The 13,142-nt window shown below is 48.9% G+C and overlaps 1 protein-coding gene and 1 long non-coding RNA gene across 6 annotated transcripts in view; one reads left to right on the top strand and one right to left on the bottom strand.

The window, feature by feature from the left end:
• Nucleotides 1-13,142, top strand: part of PHACTR3 (phosphatase and actin regulator 3) — a 206,116-nt gene that overhangs the window by 175,405 nt on the left and 17,569 nt on the right. The window lies entirely within an intron of this gene.
• LOC112449313 (uncharacterized) lies at nt 3,251-5,984 on the bottom strand. Its single transcript, XR_003037839.2, has 2 exons — nt 5,164-5,984; nt 3,251-5,078 (listed from the first exon to the last, which is right to left on the bottom strand). It is a non-coding gene; the product is annotated as an uncharacterized lncRNA (long non-coding RNA).

Genomic DNA, 13,142 nt, shown 5'->3' with positions numbered 1-13,142 from the left:
TAAACATATGAAGATAATTCAGCTTCACTAGTAACTAGAGATGTGAAAAATTTATAATAACAAAGAAACTTTCATCCCCAATTAAAGTGACTGGAAAGTTTTTAAATATTTTAAAATATTTTTACATTATATTTTGCTAGCATAAATACTGATAATGAACTAAAAACACCCCATCCTAGAGGGTGGTGGTTTACATGCCACCCACCACTGGCAGGCATGTGACTCAAAAACAGCCAAGCGGGTGAACAGCCAGGATGGCAAGTCGAATATTTTAACCAAACACTCCACTCCAGGGCAATGGCACCCCACTCCAGTACTTTTGCCTGGAAAATCCCATGGATGGAGGAGCCTGGTAGGCTGCAGTCCATGGGGTTGTGAAGAGTCAGACACGACTGAGCAACTTCACTTTCACTTTTCACTTTCATGCAGTGGAGAAGGAAATGGCAACCCACTCCAGTGTTCTTGCCTGGAGAATCCCAGGGATGGGGGAGCCTGGTGGACTGCCGTCTATGGGATCACACAGATTCGGACACGACTGAAGCGACTTAGCAGTAGCAGCCACTCCAGGGAGCATCCCTTTCTGGTGCATCAGAACTAACAAGCGGATAAGGTCCACATCCTCCTCTGGTCTTTTGTCTGCTTCAGTGTCAGCAACTCTAGAACCTTCCTTCTTGTTCTCTGCCATGTGGGGCCATGTACACCTGCTGTAGCATCACTGAGGGTGCAGCTCCTGAGGGCCCGGTGCAACCACCCCCGGCTCGTGTAATGACAGCTGTTAGCACCACACTTCAGTACCTTGTAGATTTGCCTCCTACCCCACGGTGTACGCACACTCACTGTGATGTAAGGGGATGTTGTGATGACTTAACGGGGAATCTGGTTGAGACTGCAGCAGAGCAGGCCTGTTTCTCCCACGGCATCGCTTCCACGCCCTTGCATGTCTCCGGGGAGCACAAACCCCGTCACAAACCTCGGGTCCCTGCAAAGCGTAGGGGCTGGGTGCCGGGGTGCAGAGGCGCATCAGGAACCATCATATCTAATCAGATACGTACAAAATAGACATATGAATCAGCCACGGAAGCGAGGGTCTAGGAGGAAGAGATTAAGCTGGCAGGAGGGAGGCAGAGTTGGGGTGAGGCTTTGAAGAGTGGGTAATGAGGAGCATGGTCTTGATACGTGTCAGTCCACATGGTGGGCTGGCGTGCAAGGATGTCCCAGGCAGAGAGCAGCTGCAAGAGGGTACCGCAGCCTGAATCCGCATTGCCTCTTGGAGAATGTGGTGTGGTTGTGAGGAGCTGGGGTGGGCAGGGTGGGGGAAGCTGAAGGGCTCAGCAGGACCAAGGGGTGGGCGCCCTCCTGCTCCTGGGCCACACGCAGCCACCTCTGGTCCCTCCCAGAAGGACCCTCCCTTGATGCCCCCACCCCCATCCTCCCCAGGGTCATGGCCTCATAGCCTTTCTCTCCATCCCATCATCCCACTGTTTTCTTCCCTGCAATAACTGCTGTCTGAAGTTACCCTTTATTCCTTCCTTTGCCAGTTTGGGGTCTGGCTCCCTACTAGAATGCCAGGATCCTGTCTGTTCTCACTTGATGGTCCCTCATCCATTGAGCAGCCACTCCATAAATTGGTGCAAACAGTGGCCAGAGACATCTGGCCTTTCCTGAGAAGCAGTGAGGGTCCCAGAGGGGTTGCAAGCAGGGGTGTGGCAGGGCGAGGGCATATCCGAGGACCCCTCTGCCTACACGTAGGGGGTCAGCAGGGGGCCTAAAGCAGCCACGTGACTGGTCTGTAAGAGCTGAGGAGAGGAATGTCAGCACATGACAATGGGACTGGAGAGGGATGGACTGAGAGCCGGGAGAGGACAGGGAGCAGGATGTGGGTGAGGGCTGGAGGAGGTGGCCCCAACAGGATGGAGTTGATGCTCTGCGCTGGGGGAGGGAAGACAGGAAGAAGGCAGGCAGGTGCAGGAGGGAGGCTCTGGATCCACGTTTGGACACGCATCCCTGGCACTCTTCCTGGGGGTCCAAGCCATGAGCAGGAGTGGGAGGACCATGTGGAGGCACCTCCCCGGCGGTGTTGAACTCAGGATGCAAGTTACCAGCAGCACCAGCTCAAGATCAGGGTCACTGAAGCACCAGCACATTTTCCGGGTTGTGAGGTTCCTTTGATCGTGGGTGCGTTTCCTACCGCAGGGTGTTCCCTCCAAACATGCAGCACAACAGAGGGACAGCAAGTGGCTGGCTGTTTTCCTGAGAGGGACCCCTGGGGACAGAACAGCTGTGTTGGGTTTAATAGGTCCCGTCCATCTATGGGAACTGGGCAGCATTAAATGTAATCCAAAGGAAGTGAGGGAACTTGAAACCCACATTCCTCTGTTCCATCAGCCTGCAGGCCTCCAGCCACGAGGTGATGCTGAGTAATTTGGGGATTTCGGTTGGTACACTGGGGCAGGTGTTTCTGCTTGGATGCAATGGGACAAGGGCAGCTGAGTCCTTCCTCATGTTGCTGAGGAGGGGCCAGGCCTGGGCTCCCTGACTTCGGGAGGTGGAATCTTGCAGCCAGGCTGGGACTGCCGCTGGGGGCCCAGCTGGACTGAGTCAGGAGAGGCCGCTGTTGAAGGAGGCTGCTGGTTAATGAGCCGCCGTCCGCAAGGAAGGCACAGGGTGTTCTCCTAGCCCAGCTCGACTGCACGGCCAGAGCCTCAGAGGGCTGGACTCAGCATTCCAGGGCAGACACAGGACAGGACATGTGTCTGCCCTGGCTCTGAAATGGCCGGAGGGACAACTTCTAAAGGGCTTTTCAGACAATAGAGGAGAAGAGGGAACTGATGGTCAGCAGTAGAAGCATCGAGAGCTGGTGTGCACCAGCGTCCCGTGCAGCCCCGACGGGTCTTATCGTTGCACCTGGTGGGCGAAGGGGCTGACCTGGAAGACCTTGTGTGCGACCCCCTTGGCTCTCATCCTGGTCAGAGGAAGTGTCTCTGTGTGGTGGGGAGAGCATGGACTCTGGGCAGGATGTCTTGCTTCCTGTCTTGGCTCTGCTGTTTTCTGGCTGTGTGACTACAGGCAGGTGACCTCTCTGGTGTGTGCCTCATTGTTCTCTTCTGTAAAATTGGAATGATTACAACAAAGCCTATCTCTTAGGGCTGCAGAAAGGATGCAGAGAGACGGGATACGTAAAATGTCTGGACTTCTGTGTGGTAGGGAGGAAGCACCAGAGAATATAACAAATAAATATGGAAGTAGGGAATTTCTTTTAAGAGTGTGAAATGTAATTTCCATACTGTACAATCCACCCTTTCAAAGTGCACAGTCGAGTGGTCCTCGTATATCCGTGAGTTGTGCGTCCATCACCACTAGCAATTTTAGGACGTTTTCATCACCCAAAGGAGCCCCTCACCCCTGAGCCTTATCTCCAATCCTTAGAACAGTACCTGGGCCTTGTGGGCACTTGGTAATTTCTCAGTTACTGTCACAAGGGTTGAGGGATATGCTTGTATGAAGGCCCATTATCATGATCAGTGTCACCATCCTGTTCTTCACTAACTTTATTCTCTTCCTCAGCATCTTCATCACCATCACTGTCTTGATCCTCTTCACCATCTTCATCACCTCGTCCGTCACCTTGTCCATCTTCATGACACCATCATTTTCATCAGTGTCTTATCCATCTTTTTCTTCTCTTTCTACATCATATGTCTTCATCATTTTTGTTGTTATCTTCTTCTTCATCTTCTTTCCCACCATCTTTAGCAACATCTTCACCTACATCTCTATCATCACCATCAGCATCTTCATTGTCCGTCTTTGACACATGGGAAGCACTTAGGAAACAGTGGCTCTCGGTCTCCTTGAGGTCCAGGTACCCCACTTCCAGAATTGAAGCCCACATCTGAGCTTCACGCTGACTCTTGCTTGGAGAGAAATGGGGTCTGAAGTGGTGGAAGGCTGAGGGAGGGGCGAGGACCCCTCAGACCCTGCCAGTCCAGCTCAGGGTGCACCCAGTACAGTAACTGGTTGGGGTGGTGATCTCGAGTTACCAGCCACCCTGAGAGGTAGAGGGTCCAGGTCTCTACAACCCTCCGAAGAGGATTTTGAGATCCCAGGAGCAAAGACCTTTGTATTAGCAGTTTCTCTTCTTTTTTTGTGTGGAGAAGCAAATTTACCAGACTTACTTCCCCAGCCCTCCAGGGACTCTGGGCATATTCTCGGGGCTCTTAGTCTCCCTCTGTTTAGAAACCTCAGGGGACACAGAGGCCTGTTCTACCCAGATAAACCATCCCAGCCCCTAGCTTGGTGCCACCTCCCTGCTCCACTGCTGTGGCAAGAGGCCCGTGTGAATATGATGTAGCCTCCAAGGTCAAGAGGAATGCTGGGGTTAACTAGGCACCTGCAACGATTTGTTGCAAAAATACAGAAAGGACTCGTAGGGCAGGGCTGAGAATGGGCCCTATGGGATGTTGGGGGGGAGGGTAAGACGAGACCTCCCCCTCCCGACTCTGGAGGGAGAGATGCGGTGGTCCCACAAGGTCTGGGAGGTGGGCGAGGCCAGGACAATGCAGGCAGAGCAGTGGCTGTGAAGCCTGGGTCTCACGTGTTCTGCTTTTCACTGGAAGTAGCTAAGCAATAGAAAATAGCACTTCCAAATCAGGAAAGGTTTAACAAAATCTAAGCCTCCGAGGATATATGCGTACAAATTGGACTTGGGGTGGAGCACATGGTGTCCAGATAACCATGTTGTCTGGCTCATTATGGCTTTTTTTTTTGTATAGTTCTGTGTATTCTTGCCATCTCTTCCTAATCTGTTCTGCTTCTGTTAGCTCCTTACAGTTTCTGTCGTTTAACATGCCCATCCTTGCATTATGTATTCCCTTTGTATCTCCAGTTTTCCTGAAGAGATCTCTAGTCTTTCCCTTTCTTTTGTTTTCCTCTACTCCTTTGCAGGGAAGGAAGAGCAGCATCCAGGGCCCCAGGCCCCCTGCAGGTGGGGCTCAGGCCCCCTCGTTCTCATCAGCTCATGGCCTTTGAGACTTCCCATGGCGTCAGCTGCTCTTGGTTTTCCTCAGTTGCTTGGGAGTCTGTCAAGGAAAGTACAGCATGTTTTATAAGGAAATGCAAAGCAATACCAGTCTCCCTTCAGCATCAATAAAACATGATCCATACCCAGGGGCGCAGGTGGTCTGGTGGTTGAGAGCTCACGTGGCTGGGAGGTGCAGACTGAGGGAGCCCAGGGTAATCACTCCATCTGTCTGAGCCTATGAAATGGGTGGTGATGCTTGCCTGCTTTACCCAGAGTCTGAGCTTATCCTGCACAAGTTATAGTCCCAGTAGTAATAGTGCGGTGGTAGCTTGGTTGTTGTTTGGTTACTAAGTCATGTCAGACTCTTTGTGACCTCATAGACTGCAACACGCCAGGCTTCCTTGTCCTTCACTATCTCCCGGAGTTTGCTCATATTCACGTTCATTGAGTCAGTGATACTATCCAACCATCTTATTCTCTGTCACCCCCCCTTTTCCCTCTGCCCTCAATCTTTCCCAGCATCAGGGTATTTTCCAATGAGCCAGCTCTTTGCATCAGGTGGCCAAAGTATTGGAGCTTCAGCATCAGTCCTTCCAATGAATATTCAGGGTTGATTTCCTTTAGGATTGACTGGTTTGATCTCCTTGCAGTCCAAAGAACTCTCAAGAGTCTTCTCCAGCATCAGTTTTTCGGTGTTCAACTTCTTTATGGTCCAACTCTCACATCCTAAGCTGTCTTGATTTGTCAAAGCTTTCCTTCCAAGGAGCAAGTATCTTTTAATTTCATGGCTGCAGTCAACATTGGCAGTGGTTTTGGAGCCCAAGAAAACCAAATCTGTCACCGCTTCTACTTTTTCCTCTTCTATTTGTCAGGAAGTGAAGGGACTGGATGCCATGATCTTAGCTTTTTGAATGTTGAGTTTTAAGCCAGCTTTTTCACTGTCCTCTTTCACCTTCATCAGTGGCTCTTTAGTTCCTCTTCACTCTCTGTCATTAGAGTGGTATCACCTGCATATCTGAGGTTGTTGATATTTCTCCCAGCAGTCTTGATTCCAGCTTGTGATTCATCCACCCTGGCATTTCACATGATGTACTCTACGTAAAAGTTAAATAAACAGGGTGACAATATATAGCCTTGTCTTACTCCTTTCCCAATTTTAAACCAGTCCATTGTTCCATGTAAGGTTCTAATTGTTGCTTCTTGACCCACATACAGATTTCTCAGAAGTCAGGTAAAGCAGTCTGCTCTTTCCATTTTTTTAAGAATTTTCCACATTTTATTGTGATTTACACAGTCAAAGGCTTTAACATAGTCAATGAAGCAGAAGTAGATTTTTAAAAAAATTATCTTGCTTTCTCTGTGATCCAACGAATCCTGACAATTTGATCTCTGCTTCCTCTGCCTTTTCTAAACCCAGCTCTTAACATTGGGAAATTCTTGGTTCACGTATTGCTGAAGCCTACCTTAAAGGATTTTGAGCATAACCTTATAGCATGCGAAATGAGCACAAGTGTAAGGTAGTTTGAACATTCTTTGACATTGTCATTCTTTGGGATTGGATGAAAACTTTTTCCAGTCCTGTGACCACTGCTGAGTTTTCACAATTTGCTGACATAGTGAATGCAACACTTTAACAACATTATCTTTTAGGATTTTAAATAGCTACGCTGGAATTCCATCACCACCACTAGCTTTGTTTGTGATAATGCTTCCTAAGGCCCACTTGACTTTACACTTCAGGACATCTGGCTCTTGGCGAGTGACCACATCGTGGTTATCTGGCTCATTATGACTTTTTTTTTTTTGTATAGTTCTGTGTATTCTTGTCATCTCATCTTAATCTGTTCTGCTTCTGTTAGGTCCTTACCATTTCTGTCCTTTATCATGCCCATCCTTGCATGATTTGTTCCCATGATATCTCCAGTTTTCTTGAAGAGATCTCTAGTTTTTCCATTCTTTTATTTTCTTCTACTTCTTTGCATTGTTCATTGAAGAAGGATTTCTTATCTCTCCTTGCTAGTCTCTGGAACTCTGCATTCAGTTGGGTATATCTTTCCCTTTCTCCCTTGATTTTTGCTTTTCTTCTTTCCTCAGCTATGTGTGAAGTCTCCTCAGACAACCACTTTTCCTTCTTGCATTTCTTTTTCTTTGGAATGGTTTTGGTCACCACCTCCTGTGCAGTTACAAACCTCCGTCCATAGTTCTTCAGGCAAGTTGTCAACCAGATCTAATCCCTTGAATTTATTCGGCACCTCCACTGTATAATCATAAAAGATTTGATTTAGGTCATACCTGAATGGCCTAATGGTTTTCTCTACTTTCTGCAATTTAAACCTGAATTTTGCAATAAGGAGCTGATGATCTGAGCCATAGTGAGCGGCAGGTATTGTTTTTGCTGACTATATAGAGCTTCTTCATCTTTGACTGCAAAGAATATAATCAGTCTGATTTTTGTGTTGATCACTTGGTGATGTTAATGTGTAGAGTTGTTGCTTGTGTTATTAGAAAAGAGTGTTTGCTATGACCAGTGCATTTTCTTGGCAAAACTCTATTAGCCTTTGCCTACTTCATTTTATACTCCAAGGCCAAACTTGCTTCTTATTCTGGATATCTCTTGACTTTTCACCTTTTGCATTCCAATCCCCTGTGATGAAAAGGACATCTTTTCTTGGTATTAGTTCTAGAAGGTCTTGTAGGTCTTCAAAGAACTGTTCAACTTCAGCTTCTTCAGCATCAATGGTTGGGGCATAGACTTGGATTACTGTGATGTTGGATGGTGTGCCTTAGAAACGAACCGAGATTATTCTGTCATTTGACATTGTACCCAAACAATACATTTTGGACTCTCTTGTTGACTCTGAAGGCAGCTCCATTTCCTGTCAGGGATTCTTGCCCAGCAGTAGATAAATGGTCATTTAAATTAAATTCACCAATTGCCGTCCATTTTAGTTCACTGATTCCTATGAAGATGTCAATGTTCACTCTTGCCTTCTCCTGCTTGATTGCATCCAATTTACCTTGATTCATAGACCTAACATTCCAGGTTCCTGTGCAAATTTTGCTTTACAGCATCAGACCTTACTTTCACCACCAGACACATCCACAACTGAGCATTGTTTCTGCTTTGGCTCAGCCACTTCATTCTTTCTGGAGCTATTGGTAATTGCCCTGAGCTCTTCCCCAGTAGCATATTGAACACCTTCTGACTGGGGAGCGTGGGGGCTCATCTTCTGGTGTTGTGTCTTTTTGCCTTTTCATACTATTCATAGTCATGGGGTTCTTGCAGCGGGAATACTGCAGTGGTTTGCCATTCCCTCCTCTAGTAGACCATGTTTTGTCAAAACTCTTCTCTATGGCGTGTCTGTCTTGGGTGGCCCTGCATAGCATGGCTTATAGCTTCATTGAGTTACACAAGCCCCTTTGCCATGACAAGGCAGTGATCCATGAAGGAGGGTAGCTATGTTAACATTTATTAAATGTGGGTTGTATGCTAGAGACTGTGTTCTGCCTGCATTCGCTGAAGCCTAAGATGTAAATGCTATTGTTAGCTGTCTTTCATAGCTTAGGAAATGGTGGTTCAGAAAGGTTAGGTAAGATGTTCAAAGACATATAGCTAGTATGTCCTATAGCTGAGATTTGACCCAGTCAGGCTGGTTCTGGACACTGGGTCTGGAGGCACCCTGCTTCGTGCAATGGTTGTAGACAGACAGGCTGGCATGTTTGTTCCATAGTCACTGATGATCCAGGCTTCCCTCTGTCTTCCTGCCCAGTTATGCTCACACTGACACTTAACCCTGTATGGTCCAGGATGGCTTCAGGAGCGCCAGACATCACATTCAACTCTCAAAGGTACATAGATCCCAGCTGAGTCAGCTCTTCAAAAGGACTCTCTTTAGAGGCTTTTTGGCACACTTCTCCCTACGGCTTCTTCGTCAGAACCTCTTTCATATGGCTATGCTTAGTTGGAAAAGAGGCTTCCTTGAGTAGAATCGGCTTTCTGATACTGTGTACATAAGAGGGGAGAATGAAGACTGTGTAGGTAACTAGAGGTCTCTGCTGTTGTTGGTGTCCAAGCTAATTTTGTTGTGAGAGAGACTGAACGAAGTAGGGAAGTGGGGGAGCAAACAGATGGACGAGTGAGTGAAAACCCTGCATCTGTGAGGTCACAAGCTGGGGAGTCCCTTGGAGCCCCTGTAGTCGGCATTTCTAGGTGCCTTGTGTTCCCCATTGTGCAGTGCTGGGCCCAGGGATTTCAGAGGTGGCAGGAAGCTGGGGCTGGGGGTGCAGACTCTGAGGGGCCCCTGGGACGACGGGGTCAGACACCAGTGTCCCTTCCTCACTGGTGGTGTTGATGGTGGAAGTCACTCCCTTGTGTCCGGCTCTGTGACCCCATGGACTGTAGCCTGCCAGGGATTCTCCAGGCAAGCATATTGCCAGTCCATTCTCCAGGGACTCTTCCCGGCCCAGGGATCGAACCCAGGTCTCCCGCACTGCAGGCAGATTCTTTACCATCTGAGCCATGGGGGAACCTTCTCATTGGTAACCCCTAAATGACATTGAAGCTCAAGGAGAGATACTTTCTGGGCAGCCTCGGTGTACCCACCTTGGCACGTAACGCTCAAGATGGAGGAGGGAATGGGAGAGACGCAGGAGCCACGCTCAGGACATGGCGTGGGGAGGGAGGTCAAGCAAGAGAAAGAGTGGTCCCTGCAGCACGAGGGAGACACAGGAAGTGGCCTGTGAGGTGCTCAGGGCACTGTGGAGGTCCCGTGTTGCCTCCCACTCACCCCCGGGAGATCCTAACCTCCTCTCTCCCCAGGCTGGTGAGGCCATGGCTTCTTAGCAGTGCTTGGGCGGTTCTGTCTCCTGTTGAGACTGTTTGGTGTGTGGGGTGATGCCCTTTCCTTTTTTTAAACCAAGGGCAGTTTTGTGGAGTTTGTGTGTCTCTTTGCCCTGCTGTTTCCTCACCTGATATTTGCTAGTTCACTGCAGTCTTGCTGAGCCTCCGCCCTGGGCCTGGGGCACTGTACTAACCTGACTTCCACTCCCGGACCTGCTGGGTGGGGGTAGCAACCAAGAGATGCAGCCCCAGCGCATGGTTAAGATCTTGGCCAAGGAGGAGCCTGGGGTTCAGGGCCCTGGGGAAGTAGCAGGATGTTCAGGATACCCCAGTTGGGGAGACGAAGAGAGGGATGCAAGGGGGTGGCCTTCCACCACCCACCACCCAGGAGAGCTGCCCCAGGAAGGTGGAAGGGAAGGGAAGGGAAGATGTGGGGAGGGCAGGAAATGCAGTGTTGGAGGATGGGGAGGGGCAGGACCTGGTTCCAGCAGGGGCTCCATAAATGTGTGGACCTGAGACCAAGTGATCCTCATGCTGGAGGCAGCAGCGGGAAGCATTGTGTATTACTTTAATTTCCCAAAACTGAATAAGGGATCAACACTCGTGATAGATCTTAAATAGCGCGTCTCACTCCCACCCCATCAGAGGCTGCCAGTGTCCAGGGGCTGTTTGGAACCACCCGGAGGCAAGTCTCACCCCCTGTGCTCAGTGGACACCCTCCCCATACGGGGGCCGAGCATCGCTGAGAAGAGACCACAGACCCATGAGGGAGGGGAGCAGAGCCCTGTCCTCTGTACGCAGCACTGGTGATAAACCCCAAAGGTGGCTAAAGGAAGGAATGATCAATGTGACCTAAGGCATACGGATGTGCATTTATTCTGCTGTCTTTTGAGGTGGAATCAAAGACTTCTCATTGCAGAAGCCTCTACAATTAGTGTTCTTTCTTTCTTTTTTTTTTTTTCTGTGTTTTTTTTTAATTTTATTTTATTTTTAAACTTTACATAATTAGTTTTGCCAAATATCAAAATGAATCCACCACAGGTATACACATGCTCCCCATCCTGAACCCTCCTCCCTCCCCACACCATCCCTCTGGGTCGTCCCAGTGCAACAGCCCCAAGCATCCAGGATTGTGCATCGAACCTGGACTGGCATCTCGTTTCATACATGATATTTTACATGTTTCAATGCCATTCTCCCAAATCTTCCCACCCTCTCCCTCTCCCACAGAGTCCATAAGACTGTTCTATACTGTTCTCTACTGTCTCTGCTGTCTCGTACACAGCGTTATTGTTACCATCTTTCTAAATTCCATATATATGCGTTAGTATACTGTATTGGTGTTTTTCCTTCTGGCTTACTTCACTCTGTATAATAGGCTCCAGTTTCATCCACCTCATTAGAACTGATTCAACTGTATTCTTTTTAATGGCTGAGTAATACTCCATTGTGTATATGTACCACAGCTTTCTTATCCATTCATCTGCTGATGGGCATCTAGGTTGCTTCCATGTCATGGCTATTATAAACAGTGCTGTGATGAACACTGGGGTACACGTGTCTCTTTCCCTTCTGGTTTCCTCAGTGTGTATGCCCAGCAGTGGGATTGCTGGATCATAAGGCAGTTCTATTTCCAGTTTTTTAAGGAATCTCCACACTGTTCTCCATAGTGGCTGTACTAGTTTGCATTCCCACCAACAGTGTAAGAGGGTTCCCTTTTCTCCACCCCCTCTCCAGCATTTATTACTTGTAGACTTTTGGATCGCAGCCATTCTGACTGGTGTGAAATGGTACCTCATAGTGGTTTTGATTTGCATTTCTCTGATAATGAGTGATGTTGAGCATCTTTTCATGTGTTTGTTAGCCATCTGTATGTCTTCTTTCTTGTGTGATGCATTGTCTAGGAGTGAGAGTTAGACTCACGGAAGCTGAGTCCTTCCCGAGGTGGAAGCCCCACCATTTACAGCTTCCTCTCCCACACGCCTGCATGGCCATGTTTCAGCATCTCACCTTTACCGACTCCAAGGCAGCCAACTCAGTTCTCCTAGAAAGAATGTTTTCTTTTTCCATCCATATTGAATCGTTTAAATCAATGTACATAAATTCTGATTAAATCACCTAATTACAGATACATGTTCACCTGGTTCGCATAGATTTGGGAACACGGGACCTGTGTTCCTGACAGGGACCTGCTTGCTGACACGGGGCCCGGGGTGCCAGTCACGTGTGCTCAGTGGGGTATGCTTTTCCAGAAGGACTGGGAGCGTCGGTTAATCCAGGTTAGGTCAGTGGAGGTAACTCGAGAGATCTTTTCCCACGGTATTGTCATCTTTGTTTATGGAGAAGGAGGCTGTGCCTGTGACATAGAAACCCAGCTCCAGGGGAGGTGGTGGTGGTGTTTACTTGCTCAGTCATGTCTGACTCTGCAACTTCATGGACTATAGCCCACCAGTTTCCTCTGTCCTTGGGATTTCCCAGGCAAGAATACTGGAGCGGGTTGCCATTTCTTCCTCCAGGGGATGTTCCCGACCTAGGGATTGAACCCACATTTCCTGCTTGGCAGGCAGATTCTTTCCCAGTGGAGCCACCTGGGAAGCCCCAGGGGAGGTGTGTATTGAGAGATTTATGGCAAGGCGTTGGTGGCAGTGGTTGTGGGGCTGGCAGCACAGGTCTGGCCCACCAATGGGGCAGGTAGTCAGGAAGGGCCGGAACTCCTGTGCATGGACTGAAGCTGGTGTCCACAGGCAGAATTCCCTCTTCACCAGGGAGCCCCAGCCCTGCTCTGCACGTCCTTCCACTGATGGGACCAGGCCCACCTAGGCCATCTAGGACTGTCACCTGCTATGGATGTTAACCTACAAAACACCTCCACCATGGCTCCTAGATGAGTGACTGACTGAAGAACTGGGGTCGGGGCCTCCTCAGGTGAACTCCACCGACTGATGGCCCGAGAAGGTTGTGAACAGACGGGGTGGCGGTGTTCGAGTTCACTCCATGACTGGATTTAGAGCTCCAGTGCTTAATTGTGGCATGATTTTGCATCTTCTGAATTGATTTATGCTCCAGAGACCAGCCAGATGGTCCAGGGAGGACCAGTCTAGACATGCTCATGCTTTTTTACACATGCCTGGAGCTGTACTGCCAACTGACCACAGCATCTCCACCCAGGCCCTTAGTGGGTGCCAGAGCTCTGCCCTGAATCTAGCTCTCTCACACTGTGTCCATATGAGCTATCCAGAGAACATCCTCTTAACCCTCAACTGTTGGGCAAAGGATAAATAC

This window comes from Bos taurus, chromosome 13 (genome assembly GCF_002263795.3).
Source record: "Bos taurus isolate L1 Dominette 01449 registration number 42190680 breed Hereford chromosome 13, ARS-UCD2.0, whole genome shotgun sequence".
Lineage (NCBI taxonomy): Eukaryota > Metazoa > Chordata > Mammalia > Artiodactyla > Bovidae > Bos > Bos taurus.
The sequence above is the reverse complement of the archived record's forward strand: the minus strand, read 5'-3'. Positions and strand labels throughout refer to the sequence as shown.